The sequence below is a fragment of the Ailuropoda melanoleuca genome, chromosome 9 (assembly GCF_002007445.2).
Source record: "Ailuropoda melanoleuca isolate Jingjing chromosome 9, ASM200744v2, whole genome shotgun sequence".
Classification (NCBI taxonomy): Eukaryota; Metazoa; Chordata; class Mammalia; order Carnivora; family Ursidae; genus Ailuropoda; species Ailuropoda melanoleuca.
Genome location: NC_048226.1, coordinates 35,125,191 through 35,143,895, shown reverse-complemented (window position 1 = coordinate 35,143,895; position 18,705 = coordinate 35,125,191). Strand labels below are relative to the sequence as shown.

Sequence of the window (18,705 nt, the reverse complement as noted above, 5' to 3'; positions counted from 1 at the left end):
AGCCTTTGGAGACCCACATTGGGCTGCAAGCGAGGAATCATGTTCCTGGAGCACGTCACGTGGGACCAGGTGAGGGTGTGAAAGGGGGGAGCTGTGGGTTCTGGGAAGAGGAAAGATGGGAAAGGCAGCGGATGTGAGTTCTGCTGGACAAACCTGGGCACGGACCCAGAGTATCTCAGAGCAGATGGCAAGCTTGGTCACGACAGCAAGGAGTGGGCCAAGGGATTCAATGTCACTGAGAAATGACCCACCTAGCTCAGGACTCTGGGGAATTCCTTGAAAAACAAAACACACTAGCCCCTCACGTATCAAACAATACCGTATCCTTCCTCACACCTGTCAATAAACGTCCCAACATCCTTGCTTCCTCATTTTCACGGCAACAGGGAAACAGTTGACTTAGGAAGTCACTGCTTGGCCTTCAGGAGACGCTCAAGTATCCGAAATGCTTGCTCACATCAGATGCCGAATATGTGGATTCTAGAGTGTTTTGCTGCTAGTGATAAATGTGTGCTGACGTGCAGTTCCTGCCTTTCGGGAAGGGCTTCCCATGTGGCTCCGGGGAGCTCTGTCCCCCCCTCAGTGAGGTTGATGCACCAGCTCACAGCCTTACTGGGAGCCGTGCCTGCCTCCTGTTGAGGCAAGCAGCACCCCGATGGGATGCTTCATACTGTTTTTACAGAGAAAGGAATAAAGTACTCTGTTCAGAAGAATCAGGAAGGCTTCTAGTAGTCAACCCGTCTCCGCTCTTGTTTGTGTGGGTGTTGTGGGTGGAGATGAGAAGGGAGGTGAGGCCGTGCATGTCTCATCTGGGTATCGTGGGGGCTGTGGAAGAGTCTGCACTGGTTTCAAGATTTATCAGAAAAACAAACAAAGGAAAGTATTCTCTGAAAATGTAGCAAAAGTCCCAACTCAGGATCAGAGGATGATCGCATTAATACCTCCAGTCTATTTCCGTCAGCCTGTGTAAATCTAAGAACCAACACAACTACCTCCGTGCGGTCAAAGTTTTCTCTGCCCAGTGGGGCACAGTGGGGTCTGGGGGTGGGGGTGGGGTCAAGCCGTGGGGGAGGCCCCACGCTTCATCTTCCGTGTCTCAGCTCCCTTTCTCCCAAGCGAAGAGACTGGACTAGGCCGCTTCTAAGGGCAAGTTATGCGCGATGTCTCTATTCATTTTGCATTTATAATTTTTAATGATAAAGGCAATATAACAGCAATAAAATTCATGAAATGGAAACAAATCTAATCATCTCCGATCCCACTATCCTAACATAAGCAGCTTGGTTTGATATTTCAGTGTTTTAAATCTTGCAGGGTAACTGGTTCTGAAAGGCACACAAATGTTTCAGCTGTTTTTTCAGACCAAAAAAAAAAATCTTATTAATTCGTTTGATTATTTTTTTTCAGAGTTAAACCCTTATACTTATTAAACTCCAAAACCCTGTTGGACGCTACGATGACTCTTTGGTGAGTGTTATGGCTGAACTGTGCCCCCACCAAATTCATACGCTGATTTAATTCCCAATACCCAGAAAGTGACTGTATTTGAGATAGGGTTTTTTAAAGAGGTAATTAAGTTACAATGAGGTCATTAGGTAGGGATCTAATATGACTGGTATCTTCATAAGAAGAGGGGATTAGGACACAGACACACGCAGGGGAAAGACCAGCTGCAAGTCGAGAAGAGAGGTCTCAGAAAGAACCCTAGTCTCAGAATGCTGGCCTCCACAACTGTGAAAAAGTAAATTTCTGCTCTTTGAGTCCCCATTCTGTGGTCCTTCACTACAGAAGCCCTAACAAAGTAAAACAATGAGACACGATTCTCTTTCTTGGTAAACTATACTGGTCACACTAAAGGGCCACTGAGGACAAGGCCCTCCATATCTTAATACCCAGGAGAACACCTACACACACACACACACACACACACACACACACACACACACTGTTTTAATGGCCACAAGTTTATTAAATTGTAACATGAGTGTGTTTTGCAACAATTTCTTTTTTTTTGATCCTGTAACAGAACAGGGTTTTGCAAAGTAACCACATCCTCTCCCTCAGCTGCTTCTCCCTTCCTGCCAGCCAGCTACCCTCGCCTAGTGGCTTTGAGAGTGAGCCCAGGACCAGGGGTTGGGTGGAATATCTCCCTCCAACCCGGCCCGCCTCTTGAATTCTTTCTGAGAAGTTCTGGTTAACAGTCTATCCACTTTCTAAAAAGGAGACGAGAAACGTGCCCTCACACACTGCACGTGCCCAGGGTTTCTTCAGAGTGCTTGTGAGCACGAAGCAATGTCTGGGGACCAGACCTTTGATGGCTCATTTCTATAGCTCGAACCTGATAAACCCTCCCGGGACTTGCCAGCAGCAGTGAAAGCAGCCCCATTCACCCTGGAAGTGGGGAGGTTGGCTTTCCAACAGTACTATCGTTTGCTTTTGGATTTAAAGCACCAGCTTCCCCTGTCCAGACCCAGCCGTACATAGGGAGTGGCAGCTACACAAAGATGTTGATGTTGTGACCAATCCAGCTTTAAACAACAACAAAGAGAACAGGGAGTCGGGTGCTCCGCAGGCGAGCAGGGCACTGCGCCCCTCAGTTTTGAGTCAGCATAACCAGGAACCACCAAGGGATGAAAAGGTAGATAATCTACCCACTCCACATTCCCTACAAGGCTCTAAAGAGAGTGGTGACTACAAGGGCCGTGGCCATCTCTAGACCAAACTGCAGCCCAGCCCCCAGGATGACCTCACAGGGGTGGGAAGTAGGAAGAAGGATTCAACACAAAGGCATCCTGAGAACCACCTACTACGTGCAGAACAGGGTGGGGCCCAGACGTCCCTGAGGATCTCTGGTCTCTCCAACAGCCAGGAACACGGCACCTGAGAAAACTGGCAACAGCCACAGCGACTTCAGTGAGTGCCACTGACTGCTGTGGTTACAACCTCCTTTCAGCTCTCCCCTCAGCCAGGCCATTTTCTCATGGGGAACTCTCCCGGGACCACTGCCCCTCCCCTCATTAAAGATCAGCCTGTGTCTGATTACTTCCTTTGCATCATCACCGAGGGCCCGAAAATCTAAGGGAGAGCGTGCCACCTGCATATCCCTGCCCCTGGGTGCTTCCTCCACGCTCGCCCGGGACATCAGCTTTTGCAGGGACTGGCATTTCGGTAGGGACTAGCCCAGCTTGCCAGGGGCGCACCCCCGGGCCAGGGCTGAGCTAAGGCGACAGGTGACAGGGACAACAGTCGCCAAAGCCATCAGAAGGGCCCCACCTCACTTGTTCACAGTAGATTTTAACGACAGCAAATTTCAAAGACATGGACAAGACCAAGGCCAGAGGCTGTGTCTCTGTGGGCACGCCTGCCACAGACATCATCCCATTGACTGCTCAGGAATTTGTGAAATATTCAGACCCCCACTCTGCAGATAAAGCACTTTTGGTTTGGTTTGGTTTGGTTTGGTTTGGTTTGGTTTTGCCCTTTTAGAAGAAGGCAACCTGAAATCCCAGGGTGGAATAGAGCAACACAAGCTATCAAAAGGCAGAACCAGTGCTGGGACTCAAATCTTCTCGATCCCAAATCCTGCCCCAGCACCCTATGGCCTCCCTTCCTGGTACTAGTGGGAAAACTGCTTACATCAGCTGGCGACATGGGAGCTGGATGGCCAAACAAAATTAGGTGCAGTAAGGACCCAAAGGGGAGCAAACACATGCTGTTTGCATTTTCTTTCAGGAAGGCTAGAAAAGCAAAGGCAAGTTGAAGGACCCAGGAGAAAATAGAAAAGTGACAGCTGATTCCAGGCTGACAAAAGAAGAAAAACATAGGAAGATGAGCCACAATGAAAATAGGAACAGAGCTCTGCGGTGGGGGAGCCTACTCCATCCCCAGGGCTTTCTTTAGCAGCAGATGGAGAAAGGAAAAATTCGTACAGCCTCCTGGAGAGTCAGGAAAAGAGAAAAAAGAAAGAACATATAAGAGAGTGAACTTTTGAACAACCTAAGAAAGCTCTGAGGGGGGCGGTGGGGATGGGACTTCAGGGGGTACAGGAGGAGAAAGTGGGGGGTATCCTAAAACTGGGGGAGGGGAGCTTCTCCTGGAGGGGCCTACAGGAGGGTTGAGTAGCCTAGATAGAGGCTTCACAGCTCAGTCCTAGGGGAAGGTGCCTCCTTAGGAAAACACTTGGTAAATGATGGCCGTGGGACTTCATGACAAGATGGGATAATGACCTGGAAGCTGAGAGCTGGGCTCCCCAAGCCAGGCCAACCTGCTGGAAAAGCCAGCAACGTTAAGGGAACCTGACAAGTTTTGCTTGGGGATGAACTCCTGAGGGGTTCTCTTAAAACCAAGAGAGGTTCTGAAGTTGGCCCCGGCATGACTAGAAGGGAGACTGAACTTCTTAGAAGCATATAAAGGCTTTTCCAGTACCTCTCACGGCGTTCAGCCCTCTTGGCTTAAGTAACTACTAAATTAAAAATCATCCATACGGGTGAAATGACATGATGTCTAGGGTTTGCCTTCAAAGCGTCCAGCAAACCAAAAAGCTGGGGGAAGGGACAGAAGAAACAGGAGGAGGAACATGTCCCAGGGATTGAAGCTGGGTGGGGGACGTAAGGGAATTTATACCAGCGGACCTCACAGCGCCCTTTCTGACCGGCAGCACCACCTGGGGCCTCTCACACGTTGCCAATTCTCAGGCTGGAGCAGGAGACCTCAGATCTACCGAATGAAGAACTCTGGGGCTCAGGCGCAGCAACCTGTCCTTTACCAGGCCCTCCAGAGGACGCTGCTCTGTGATTCGGATGCTCTCAAATTTGAGACTCCCTGAGTTAAACCGTTTTCTCTCCTTCAATGTTTGTGCCATTTCCATAATAAAGGGTTTTTTTAAATCCCTGTGGGCATTTTTGTCGTTGAGTTGTTTATTTCTTACATCACTTGTCTTCAATTGCTATTTAACCATTGTTTTGATCTTTTCTTGGAGCCAGAACGAAAAGCCAGGAAGCAGATGCGACTGCGACTCTCTCCCCCTCTCTCCCGCCGCAGCTCAAGAGCGTAAACGTCCCGTAAAGGACGCCCGACTGGCGTGCACCCCACTCACACCCGAACAACGGTGTCCGCGCGGCGGCCCGCGAGCAGGCAGGCCCCGCGCCAGGCGCAGCGCGCACGTCGGCGTCTCCACACAGCGCGCTCCGCGCCAGGCGGCCCCCGAGGGTCCCAGCCCCGACGGCACGGCCACCCGACGGTCCTGCATGGTCACTGCAGCTCGCAAGCATGGGTTCCCTTGACCTTCTCCGTCCTCCCTTTTAGAGGATCTTTAGAAAGCCGCCCGGGAAGGGAGTGAGGCCAGCCCGAGGCCGGGTCACAGGGACGCGCGGTCCGGCAGCGTAGCCTCCTCCTCGGAGTCCCGGCTCGTGGGTGCGAGGGCGACGCTCGGGAAGCCCGGGCGGCCGCGGGAGGGGAAGGGTTAAGAAGCCGGGGGCCCCTCCCCCTCCCCCGCCCCTCCCCGCCTGTGCTGTAAAACAATCCCTTTGTTTCCTCTTTAAGACGTTAGCCTCAGGGGCCATTATAGGAAAGAAAGGTAGCCCGGCTCTTTTATCTGCAAGAATCCATTAAGCGCGGCCTCCGTGCAGCGGGCGCTCTTTTATGGGCTGCCTCGCGAGGGCACCCTGGGGGACCCCTCCCAAGCGCGGACCCAGACGCACCTGTACCCCATCTCACTACCCGCCCCTAGGGAACTGGAACTGGGGGAGGGGGGAGGAGGACTGGAGAGTAAAGAGCCCCCACCCAAACAAAGAGTTAGAAGGACGTCGTAGAGCTCCGCCGTTTTGGGGGTGTCTCCAAAGTACCAGTTTCTCATCTTCCTGCACCCCCGGCAGAGAGAAATAAACTTTCGACGGCTCGACGGGAGATGGCCCTCGCCTCTCCCTCCGCCGCTGTCCACGCGGGGCCGCGCACGTTTCCCGGGCGGTCTCGGGGCGGCCCGGGAACCGGACGCGGGAGGCGACGCGCGCAGCTGCGCCTCTGGGGCGCGGGAAGGAGCGCACGTGGGTCTGTCCGCACATCTGTGGACCCCGGGGGGGCGCGCGGACGCGTCTGCCTGCGGCGCAGGGTCTCAGACGGCAGCTGGTCCCCGCCACGCGCGCTGGGCTGTGGCCCTGCGGGACCGCGCGAGTTTTTCCGCTGGGGACTGGAAGAGGACCCTTTACCTTTCTTAGGAAGCTGTGACGCAAAATGCCAGCCGGAAAGCACCGGAGAAGGCGCTAGAGGTTTCATGTGGCTCATCAGAAAGTAATCTAGCACCGATTAATTATTTATATCCTCCCCCGGAGAAGCAGTTGCCCCAAATGCCCACTTTGCCTGTGCGCTCGGTTACCCGGTCTCCAATCAAAACAAGGGAAGAAATGCCCAACAGGCCCAAGGCACCAGCGACCAGAGAGAGCTGCTTTGAATTCTGGTCTTGCGGGCAGAGGCAGAGGGAGGAAAGGCAACCGGAGCCAGGCAGGGCCCTGGGAGGGTCCAGTGTGATACTTTCCTGGAGCTTAGGGGGAGGGATATTCCGTTTTTGAAACTGCCAACAATTCAGTTTGTTCAGAGGAGCACAGGTGGCGGGAATGCCACAAAACAAAACTCTTTAAATTCTCTGTTGTATCCAGGCCAAAGACAGAATATCAAGTCTGCGGGTCTCCTGCTTGAAATCTCTGTGGAATGACCTTCTTTGGATCTTCTCCTGCTCTTTCCCCATGAATATAAATATTTTCTCCACTTACCATATGTTACCCACGCACTTCCACAGACCCCACCGCCACTGCCCTGCTGGGCTGCTTGCAAAAGCAAAGTCTGCCCTCCTCTCAACCAGGAGGGCAGGGGGAGGAGGGAGCAGTGTTGTTTAAGGGACAATGTCACTTTCCTCTTCGTCAAGATTCTTTGTCAATTGCTGGGGAAATAATTGACCTCAAGCTACTTCAGTCACAACCAATAGAAAAATGGAATGGTGATGTGTCCAGCTGTTAAGGGAAGGCAGGCACGCAGGCTGGGAAACAAAGGTGGCAGGGAATAGAGCCGACATGAAAAATATGTAAAGCTTCATGTTGGAATTCTTGGGAAACAGAGGCATTTCACTTAAATATAGAGCAAACAAACAAAAACTAGTTTTCTGTTCATTTGCCACACCTTCAAATTTACGGTCCTTAATTTATGCCTCTGGATGGCTTAAAAGGAAAATCCAGCACAGAAGCCCTTTAATGCAGCTGAATCTTTTCGGTTCTCTGACCCTTTCCTTAACTTACACAATGGTACTTTTCCCCCCCACATCCTCCACTCAATCAGCAGCCAGAATGACTCAGTTCTGTCTGATTCAGGGGCCCAGGGTAGGATTTGAGAGTTCAGTGAGTATTGTTTGGGGGTTTTTGTTTGTAAGCAGTGGGAGAAAGTGCAGGAGGGAAAGAGGGCACCAGAAGGAGCGAGAAGGGCCACGGGAGGGAAAGCCAAGAAGAAACTCAGCAACTGCAGATCTTGGGTTCCACAGGAGAAATGATGGTTTAAGAGTGGTTTGTTAAAACATATCTCATATTTCAGACCACAGGATGTCCCAGTTATGAAGCTGATCCCGTTCCAGGTTGGGCCAATCGGGAAAAAAATCAATGAGGACATTTGATGCCACCAATGTGGTAACGAGCAGGAACAATATCAAAGAGCAGCTCAACTAGGCCTCAAACATGAGCTCCTGAATGTTGCGGTCTTACCAAGAGAACTTAGAACAAAATCCAGATGCTACAAAAGCAGCCTGAAAGCTTCAGTGGTGCACATCTTCTCCTCTAATGTCAGACTAAACTGGCACGGTGGGTGTGTGTTGACACACAAGCCACCACAGAGAAAAACTGAGGTCCCTGCCTTAGCATTGAAACACAAAGCATGAAGCATAATGTCAATACGGCACAAACCTATCACCAGGACAGAAGAGTCATCAGAGCCCACAAACGTATTTCCCAACAGCTTATGTCTTCTCCAAGGACATGCAAGGAATAGTGGGTACATGAGCAAGTCATCTTGAAAAGAAGGCACATGAGTGCGCAGAAAGTGCATCATGGTAGATATAAGGCTGATAACACTCGATGCAGACCTTCAGAGACAAAATATTCAGTGTCAAGGTAGAAATGCCCCCCATGGCATGATGCATTTTCTCAATCAGAAATTTTGAAATGTGTGTGCTTGCTCTAAGACAACCTCAGGTGAATGGGTTAATGGAGATTTTCCAAATCTCTCCAACCTCTCACAAGTGCTTTCCAGAATCTTCTCTGAGGTCCATTCAAAGCTTAGCACACTTGCTAGCTACGCTTCACTTCTCTCCGATCTGCTAACCCCAACCAGCGTGGTGGTATTAATTTGAAGAAAGCCTGCTGATGGAGCTCCCCAGTTGCCATCATTGTTTGAAGCGGCTGACCCGTATTTCATTTGAAGTGAAGAGATTTTTTTTCACGCACCAGACTTGAAAAGAACTGGATTTGGACTAGTGTTGTTCTAGATGGATCTAGAACTTTCATTCTAGGATCCAACAGTTGCTGAACACAGATATTCTAATTGTGCCTATTAAGCATCCCTCCCCCATGCAATTTCACCTAATGGTTCAAAGATGGAGCCTTTGAGTTGGCTGTCTACTAATGGTAATGGATTTGCATTGAACTCTTCATGTTCTCCCTGGTCTCCCTGGTGACTCCTGCCATTCATCTGCAAGGTGGGAAACGAAGATTGGGGTGAAGTCTGTGGCTATGGTAGTTAGTAAGGCTAATTGGCTCGAGTGAGAATGAAACCTGTGGCTTGGCCTCATTAGCCCTGCGTTAAATCTAACATATCAAAGTACAGTTGAATGGACATAACTCTTGCCCGGAATATATTTGTAATTTGGTAGAATTAAATAAGGTTCTAAGTGAACACTTCCCCATCTGCAAGATGTTCAGGACAAAATAGAGGAAATTAGGGGAAGATGCCAAACGATATTCTACATTCATGAAAATTAAATGCTTTTAAAGTATATTGTTTTCACTCTGCAAATAATTTATGTTTAAACATTTTAAAACACTGCATTTTATTGTGTGTAAATTATGATCCTATTTATGTAAAAACAAAAGGCCGAGGAAGAAGCTGATAAGAAATAAATCATAGTTTATGTGTTTTTATTTAGATGGCATGATTATGAGCAAATGATTTTTCCTCATCTCAGTTTTCCTAAAACGTTATAGAGTGGCTACAACTACTGTTTAATAGAATGAAGATATATGATCATTCTAGAAACATTTGCTAATACTCATGCACAGAAATCACTATAAAAAAGTGACATAAGTGCAATTCCTGTTTTCTAGGCAAACAGTGACTTACACAAGAACTACAGAGAAGTAAAAGGAGGAAAGAAACAGTCAACTGAGGGGGAGCATTTCATAGTGTTATCTCATGCAGTTCTCTCTCCTGGGGAAGTAGGCACCGACTTTACAGAGTACGGGACCGAAGCTTAGAGAGGACAGTACATGCAAACTGCCCAAGATCTTCCTGGTAAAGGAAACATTCAGACAGTTTTGTGTGTCCACGCCCTTTCCTCCTGCTACACAGAACAAACAGAAGCAGATTTAATAGGTTAGACAGGTCAGTAAATTATGTATCAGTATTGTGTCTGATCAGAAGTGTTGTACTCAATGGTATAACCATCCTGACCACCCCCTCACCCAGAATCACGCCCCCATATACATACACACACATGCACACACATACACACGCATGTGCATACACACATACATGCATGTGCTCGTACCCACACAAATGCATACACATAAGCGTGCACACATACGTGCACATATGTATACACATACACACATGTACACTCACATAGCCACACATACACACACATATACAGACACACACACATTACTCTCACTACTTGGACCAAGGATGATCACCTGACACCAAGTTGCTATACCATTAACTTCTAAGTGCCGATCAGATCCTCTCTTCTCAAGAATTTGAATAAAGAGATGTACATATTGTGCTGAAGTCCCTAGAAAGCTTTTCAATGCAACTGTGAAGTCTTTTGGCAGGTGAGAGCAGGAGACCACTCCGTAGAGGGCAGATATGGAGGCTGGAGGTCCCATGGACGAGCAGGGAAGATGGTCTCCACAGAGGGGAATGCAACAGAGGGGAAGGTTCAAGTGGCAAGTGGCCACATTGCCCTGTGTAGGCCAGAAGAGCTATTCCCATCCTCAGAGTTTCCCTGTGAGCAACACACCCCATAAAGTTCTCTGTGCCCTAACAATTCCACATTTTAAGGTAGCTCAAGGGAATTTCTTTCCTTACAACCCAAAGATCTCAAGTTACAGCAGAAAAAAAACACACCCTATCTGAATGATTTTCTGATTTTCTCAAGTCTCTCCTGGCTTTCCCAATGACGACCAGTGTCCGCAAACTCACATCTACTTGCAAGTCTCTCAGGAACCTCAAACGTAAAATGCACAAAAGCAAACCCATCCACTTCCCTTCCACACTTGCCCAAGTATTCCCAAATTCAGCAGGGTGACTAATGCCCTCCCAGCGGTTCAAGTCAGGAATCTGGGGGCTCTCCCTGACCTCCTCTCTAGTGCCTCCTGCATCCAACCTATTGCAGTATGCTCTCAGACACTGCACAAATCCGCCTGTTTCTCTGGCCCTCCGCTGCCCTGTCCTGGTGCAGGCAGCACCGCCTTCTTCTTGTCTGGGATGGGTAGCAGCCTCCTAACCAGATCCCTGAGTCTGGCTCCTCTCCCCTCCATTCCAATGCTAAGTCTGATCCTTACACACACACACACACACACCAGCATCGAAACCCCTCCCAGGGCTTTTGGTTTCCCTTAGCCTTTTACGGTAAAATCAAAACTCATGTACACAGTCTACAATGCCCTGTGCATTGTACCTTCTTGGGCCCTATCCCTCAGCATCCTGGCCATGCTCTGCCCAAGCTGAAACTCTTTCCGTTCCTCAGAAATGTCGTGCTTCTCTGCCCGAAGGACTTTGGTGTACCCTCTTCTCCTCCACGTGGAACTCTTCCTCTCCCCACTGACTCCTACTCCCCTCTTGTGTCTTAGCTTAGATTCCGTGGCCACCATAAAGCCTCCTCTGATTCTCTAAGCTTAACGTGAAGCATCCCTAAGATGTGGTCCTGTGACCTTCCGTACCCGACTACCCGTAGCACATACTGACCTTCAAGGTCATTGCCTATTCGTATTATCTGCCTCCCCTGCTTGAGCATGAACTCCGGGCAGGCATATCCCCAGAGCGGAGCCCGCAGTACATGCTTGGGAAGCCGTGGAGGAGGGAATGTATGAGTGCATCAAAGCAGTGCCCACGCCCATGACAGCACGTGGACATTTTAGTGAACCGGCTCTTCTCCTCATTTTGTCTCAGCTTGAACTGTTTTAGAATCTGGTACAAGTCCCTGAAACAGGAGTTGGGAAACGGGGCCAGGGAACAATTTACTGTTACTGTTATTAGCACACCTGACATTTCCCCTCCCTTTCTACACCAGGCCAGTAGCTTATACTCCAATGAATCCGACTACACTTTGACTGTCCACACCCTCACGGTGAGTCCTTACCCAGGACTCTCTTGGATCTTCATGCAAATCAATCTCAGAGGCCTTTCCAGAAGTCCCTCTTCCTAATATCAAACGTAAGGTGGACATAAGCCAAAAAAATCTCCACTACATATGTGCAGGGGCATCTCATTCAGCTGGGGAAACTGGGTTCTGGTATACTGAGGCCAAGATAAGACACCGGGCCCTTCTCTCTCTCCCACAGGCTGCCTGTGGGGCCGAAGCAGCCCATTACAGGACACATCACAGGGGACAACTTGGAGCTTGGGGGGCAGGTTGAGTAGCGACTAGAACAGCACAGCACGAAGTGCTCAGGAACTAGACGTATGTATGATGGTCTTGGAAAGAAAATAGTTACAAGAGGGACACTTTGTGAATGAAGGATGCTTTCGACCCAGAGTGTCAGAAGATGGAGGCAGAAGCTGGAAGGAAGGGGATTCAGGAGAGGATGGAACCAACATGGCTCCAAGAATGGAGTATTACATTTGCAAGTTGGGACAGGGTTTCTGATTTCCAAGGAAGATGATAATTTGGTTTTCCAGACAGACTGGGTTTGTGATGGAATCTAAGAGGAAGTGAAAGTCATAAGACGTCAGCCGCAGAAAGGGATGACAATTCGGAGATGTCCTATGCGGAGACGATGGTTACAGAATGCTACAGCGTGAGCCAAATACAGGGCCAACGGGAGCTCCCCTGTTCCATCAGGAAGATCTGGGGAGACGGGGAGAAGAACCTCCAGGAGACAGAGAAAGCCAAAATGTGAAGCCATCTGGAACCTAGTGTGAGGTTACAAGGAAGGAGACGATAAGGTGTCCATTTGCAATATTCAATGCTGATCGTATTATCTGAGCCCTGACAGTGGGCTAGGCATGTTTCAAGGAACTCTTCATTAGTGATCCCATTTAATTCTTGTAGCAACTCTATGAGATGGGGGCTTATTTTACAAATGAGCTAGCAGAGACCATATGGCCAGTAAGAGGCAGAGCTAGGAGTCTAACCCGTTGTCTTGGAACCCACAGCTGGCCGGATCTTGGGAGATGAAGAGAAAAATGGAATGGGGTTTTCTGTGGCTCTAGGTAGCTTGACAAGACAAAACCAAAGTCTGTTCTGGATGAGAACAGCTGGAGGTTGAAAAAGATCGAAGCCTAACTACTCCTCTGACTCAGTGAGTCAAGAACACGGAGTCAGACTGGTGAGGGAAGGAGCCCAGGCCGTGAGACTCAAGTGCCTGCTTCTCTTCAGAGGCTACTTCTGCCTGGGCAAGTGCAAAGGAGGCTTCTCCAGAGCCTTCTCCCCAGCCTGACTGGAATCCCAGCCCCAGGGTGGCCATTCTGGGTGCTTTCCCGGGGCCCAAGAGCCAGTGAAGGCTGGCTGTGCAGAGATGGAGACCAGCTCACCCACTTCCCAGAGGCCCTCTCGCAAAAGTCCCTGCCAGCCCAGAAGGAGGTGGAGGCCCTGAAAGGAGTGGGATGTAGGGCAGACCAATCAAAATCCAGACACCACAGTCAGGGGTGAGGTGGGGTCTGGGGAAACACCAGCAAAGAGGGGGTGGGGAGCCAAAGGACCAAATCTCTCAGCACTTACCTCAGATGCTGGGACAGACCAGAGGAACCTAACAAGGGATGTCCTAGGCCTCCTTAAACTTGAAACAGATCTGGGGGGCTGGATATCAGGACCATGGGAGAAAGGAAGGCCACTCCAGGTCTTAGGGGACTGCTTCTGGTGGGCACAAACCTCCCCTGAGGGGAAATGTTGGTCTTGCTAGACACGTCATGGGATCTCTCACCTCAGAACTGTGTCACCCAAGCCTGTCCTCACTAGTTGGCCAACTCGACAGGACACACACCACTACACCTTCCCCTCCCCGACCTTGGACACCAGTTTGTGCTCCACAATAGCTGTGTCTTCTAATCTCAGTCAATATTGCTGACTTTTAAGTCAAGGCAATGAAGCCTTGCAGATAAAAGGGACAGCATGGGACCACTCAGCTGTTTCGCTGGTTTGCATGTGGAAGTAAGTCAGGGCAGGTACTGGCTGCAGCCAGGCTGTGAGGACAGGACCCCCTGGAGTTGTGCAGATTGCCAACTGGGGCAAGCACGGAAGAATCTGCAGGTGAAGGAACCCCAGGCCTCCTCTCCACCACATTTCTCTGCAGCCCTGCGACACCAGGGCCTTCATTCTATCTCCACGGCTTAAGTAACCCAACCCAGCCTCAGGCTTTCATGAGTCTCTCTGCCTGCGCTATTTCTCCCAAGCGGCATCATGGCTGTCTTCTGTTTGTTCCTAGATCTCGACTCACATGTCAACTCCTCAGAAAGGCTCTCTCTTTGTCCTGTTTTATTATTTTTAAAGCGCTTATCCTTATTCAAAAGTTATTAACTCTACTCCCTCTACCACCACTCCAACACGAGCTCCAGGAGAGATGGCCTTGGAGTGTCCTGTGTCCTCCGCACCTAGGCAAGGACCTGGCTTTTACTGAGGCTTCTCCGTAAATGTGTGTCAAATGGAACCCATTTGAGGAGTGCCTGGATGGTGCAGTCAACATCTGATGCTTGGTTTGGACTCAGGTCATGATCTCAGAGTCATGGGATGGAGCCCCATGTTGGGCTCTGCGCTTAGCTGGGAGACTGCTTGAGACTCTGTCTCCCTCTGCTCCTCCCCACCACACTCTCTCTCTCTCTCTCAAATAAATAAATCTTGAAAAAAAAAATGGAGGTGACCAAATATTTAAAATGATTTGATTATAAGCAATTAAAATTTAGTTACAAATAATTATTTCTGCACATCCCCCAAAATAATTGTCTGTTTTCTCCCTAATGGTTTGCCTCTTTCCTTTCATCCTGCCAGATACTACACTGGGAATGTTGGGAATATGCGTCAACCCCCAATGGTTTCAGGGAACCTATGACTTTAAAAAAAGACGGTCATCACTGAAGACTGTATAAAACACGCTGTAAAAGGAAAATCTCCAAAGGAGATAAAGGGCATCAGGAGTAGGGTGTCTCCTTTTTATGAACAGTTCCTAGGTGGTGCCTGGCCAGCTGCTCCACCCCAGTAAAATAGGCCAGCAGGGAAACCTGCCTGTGGCCTGGCTTAACCCTTCCTTGGTCCTCACCTCAATAAGATGCTGGGAAAGATCAGAAGAATTCAAGCACTACTTGCTGACTGGAAGAAAACAGCAAAAGGGGGGAAAAAAGACTGATTCCAATGTCACTCCCCACCCCCAAGCTTTCTTCTCCCAAAGAGCCTTCTGTTCGCAGAAATTAAAGGACTCTGATAGCAGATCACAAATTCAGGACAGAAAAGCTTCACTATGCAGCTAGAGACCGTATTGTCGGGATCCAGACGTTGGATACTTTTTTTGCTTATGAACTTTTGGAGACCATTCGAATAAAAGACTGTTTGTTCCTGGACAAACACTCACCAGCAAAGAAGCCTTTAAGAGGAGGGGGAATTTTTGTTTTGCATTTTCTCTTTATAAAAAAGACCCAGAGACTTACTCTACTTGTTTTTCAGATAAAAGAAGCGAATTTGTTTACTCTTTGCTGGGGACTCATGTTTACAAGTTCCTATGCCATTGTGGTAAAAAGAAATGCTATTTTTAAAAAATAAAAAGCCACACAAGCCTTCCTATGTAGGGTTCTTCTTCCCCTTCCTGCCTCCCCACTTTCATTTTACGGATGGCTGTGAGTATACAAGCCAAGTCACAGCTCAAGAGGTAACTCTCTTCTATCTTTCCCAGACCCCTTTCAGAAAAAAGGCCATACCAGAACTTGAAAAGCAATCTCTCGGCAAAGTTCAGTGAAATCCTAGCCTCAAAAGTCACACCCCAGATTCCTCCTTTTCGGAAAACCAAACTCCTGGCAGATGTGAACACATAGCCTAGGGTTTCAATGCCCCCTTCCTTGCAGTATTCATTCTGCTTGTATCCATGGAACGTTTCTGAAATCAAGCTAGCAAGTTGTTGAATAATGTCCTTTTAAAAGAGGGTGTGCCATAACTGGGTCACTAACTGTGTGACTAATCACGGTTGCCTGTAACCACAGAGACTGTGGCTTCAACCTGACTTGATCATTTGTAAACCACAAAATGACCCAGCCATCTGCAAGGGGCTGCTGGCTCTGGAGCTTGCGGATCTTCCCAGGCCTGTTCCCCACCCCACCCCCCAGCCCAGGTGGAATGGGAGCCGCCCTCGGCTTGGCTTGGAGCCTCTGGGCATTTGCAGCAATCAGAACGGATCTGACCAGCTCCAACCTTTGCTCATTCAAGTCTTTACCGGCTCCAGCCTCAGCCAGCAATTGCAACAGTTGCTCTCTGCTCTGAATTCCATTTAGCAATTCTGAGTGCAAAAGAGAAAAAGAAGGGGCCTAGAAGAAAATTGTTTTCAAGAAAAAAACAAAAACAGAAAAGGAGAAGGGAACAAAGAAAATTTCCTCCAGCTTAGTCTGGGGTTCTTGATTGTGGCTATCACATACTCATGCCTTGCACTAAAACTTAATCAAATCCATAAATCTTTCCCCAAGCGGTATAGCAATGTAAGGAATATGGGGACAGGTGCATCTTTGCCAAGTGTCCCTGGACTTGTCCTAAGGAGCACTAAGGTGGCAGTGCTGGCCCCAGGCAGGGATCAATGGCCTCAGGCCAACAAAGGAGGAGCATTAACCCCTTCCCTTCCTGTCACCCAATTTTTGCAGGTCTGCTGTGCTAAAAAAACACCACTTAGAAGGAAGAAGTTTATAAATGAGCGAAACGATTGGTGTTAGTAGCAGGGGAAGATCTGTTCTCATTACCTCTCACCACAAAGCCCCCACCTCAACTGTCTGGAAATAAGGTTATTTTTTCCTAATAGGGCAAAGTTAGTGGAAGGTACACAGGGGACTAAACAACGTCTCAGGCCCGCCCCCTTACCTGTGTTCCTTTCGGCCCTCCCTTCCCCCAGCCCGCCCCAGCAATCCCTCAAGTAGAAACCCACGTGTTTTTTTTTTTTTTTTTCTTATCACATTAATTCAATAGGGCGAGTGTTACTGTCTTGGGTTGAAGAAGACGAGGTTTTCTCCAAAAAGACGGGCGGGAGCAACAAATGGGAGGGAAACGGCAACGCTTGTGAAATCCCAAACCGGACTGGTAAGAACAACATAATAAATTATGGATCCCTCGAGCCGCCTCTGGCCTGTCACGGCGTGATCTGTCTCCATGGACTTGCCCGGCGCGGGCGACACTGCGGTCCGCGAGCGCGGGTCGCCGGGGTCTGGGTCACCCCCGCCCGGCCGGGTCCCAGCGCTTCCCCTTCCCCCCCCCCAAAAGCGGGGGCGGCCTGACCTGGGGCCCCGGGGACAGCTCGGAGCTCCGCGCTGCGGGACGCGCCAGCTGCGGGGACTGGCCCCCCGGTCGGCCGAGCACAGGCTCACCATTGTTCCCGGCCCCCCCGCGGCAGCGCCCAGCGCCGGGCTCCGCAGTCGGAGCGGGGCCGAGGCAGGGGACACCAGGGGCGCGTGCGGACCGTGCGGGGTGCGCCCTCCCCGGCGACGTGGCGGGGCCCCCCGAGCAGCGTGCGACAACTGCGCGAGAGCGCGGGGGCGGGAGGGGAGTCGTCACTTAGGACGCCCATCTGGACCGGCTTTCCTCCCGTGCCAGATGCGAGGAGGGAGAAGTCAAGGTTAAATGCCGCGGCAGGGGCTGCGGCGCGCGCGCAAAGCCTCGGCCCCCGCGCCGCGCCCTGCGCCCAGCTAGGCTGCAGGCCACTGCAGCCCCACCTTGCCCTTTGTCTTTCCTCCGAAGCAGAAGTGCTGTGACCCCCGGTATCAGTCGTGCTGTTGAGATTAAAGGAGCCTCCGCCTAGTTTAGAAACTGCAACTCTTGTCCCCCGACCCTCAGCAACCCCACCTATTGTTTTGTTTTGTTTTTGTTTTGTTTTTTGGCAGCCAGCCAACCACTCATCCGTAAGGTGGGCAAACCCCTAGGTTCACATTTAAATATGTTTGTGTGCCAAATTGGCCTGCTGTTCGCCCTTTTAGCTACTGTAACCCGCACCACAGAAACAATGAATTACCAGATTAAAGTCACCGAAAACCGACTCATCTTGCAGATGTTGTCTGCTGAAGGCTGCCTACTGACAAATGTGTAAGGGTCTGTGTGTCTGTGTGTGTGTGCGCGCACGCGCACGTAAAGCCAAAGCCAACAGCCTCACATTTGTTCTTTGGTAATTTGTCTTCAGTGTGCACCCCCCCCCCTTCTTTAATGATGAAAGGTCAATTATGAGACTCAAAAACAAGCCACCTTCTCTGGCAAGCCTGCGCTCCCAGAAATGAATGGGATGGCTGGGGCTTCTCATGGGCAGAGACAAGGGAACTCCAAATCAAGCTGAATTGTGTGTGAGTCAGGCCCTGGAGAAACTGTGGGCAGAGGAAATGTGAGTGGTGGTTTCCTGGATTTCTTCTGCAGGAAGAAACCACCAGTGGGAGGGAGGGCAGTGAAGGGAAGGGGCCAGGGAGGTGGAGGAAGGGACACAGGGCCCGGAGGAAGGGAGAAGGCCCTCCTCTGACCAAGGGGGAAGGGCAAGGGTGGATCTGCAGGAGGCCGGGGCTGCCTCTGTGTGGTCGGTGTGGGCCCCAGCCGGGCCTGGCGAGGGCCCTGAGTGTGCACTGGGCGGTCAGCTGCCCGGCGAGGAAGCAGCTGGCACCTGTGCGCGAAAATGCAGCACGCATTAGCAGCACCATTATTTAGCATCAGAGCATCACAAAGATAATTACCGCCAGTTAGGAAAGCAGAGGACAGAGGGGATTGAAACCCCAGACACCCCCCCACTCCGGCTTATCAAACTGCCCGTGTTTAGGAGGGCCTCCTCTCACAGCGCTGTGCTCTGTGCGGCTGGGAAGTCTGGGAAGACAGCTGGAGCCAGAGGGGCAGGCTTCTTTTCCGGGTCTTCCATCCTGGCTCCAGGGTCAAATTAGGGTCAGAGATAAAATGTCAAAGGTCATCACACTAACATTTTCTGATATCCAAAGCAATTCTACCTGGAATCCACAGCTCATCCTTTTTATCTGGAATTAAATGGGTCCCGTAAAGGAGGGCAGGGATTTTGGTCTTCAAATAATAATAAT

At 50.1% G+C, this 18,705-nt stretch overlaps 1 long non-coding RNA gene across 1 annotated transcript in view; it reads right to left on the bottom strand.

Annotated features, from left to right (window-relative positions):
- Nucleotides 1-17,871, bottom strand: part of LOC105236031 — a 60,161-nt gene extending 42,290 nt beyond the window's left edge. Inside the window, exon 1 of the long non-coding RNA XR_854464.3 lies at nt 17,655-17,871. This is a non-coding gene — a long non-coding RNA (uncharacterized LOC105236031). The remainder of the gene's footprint in view (nt 1-17,654) is intronic.
- Nucleotides 17,872-18,705: the final 834 nt, after the last annotated feature.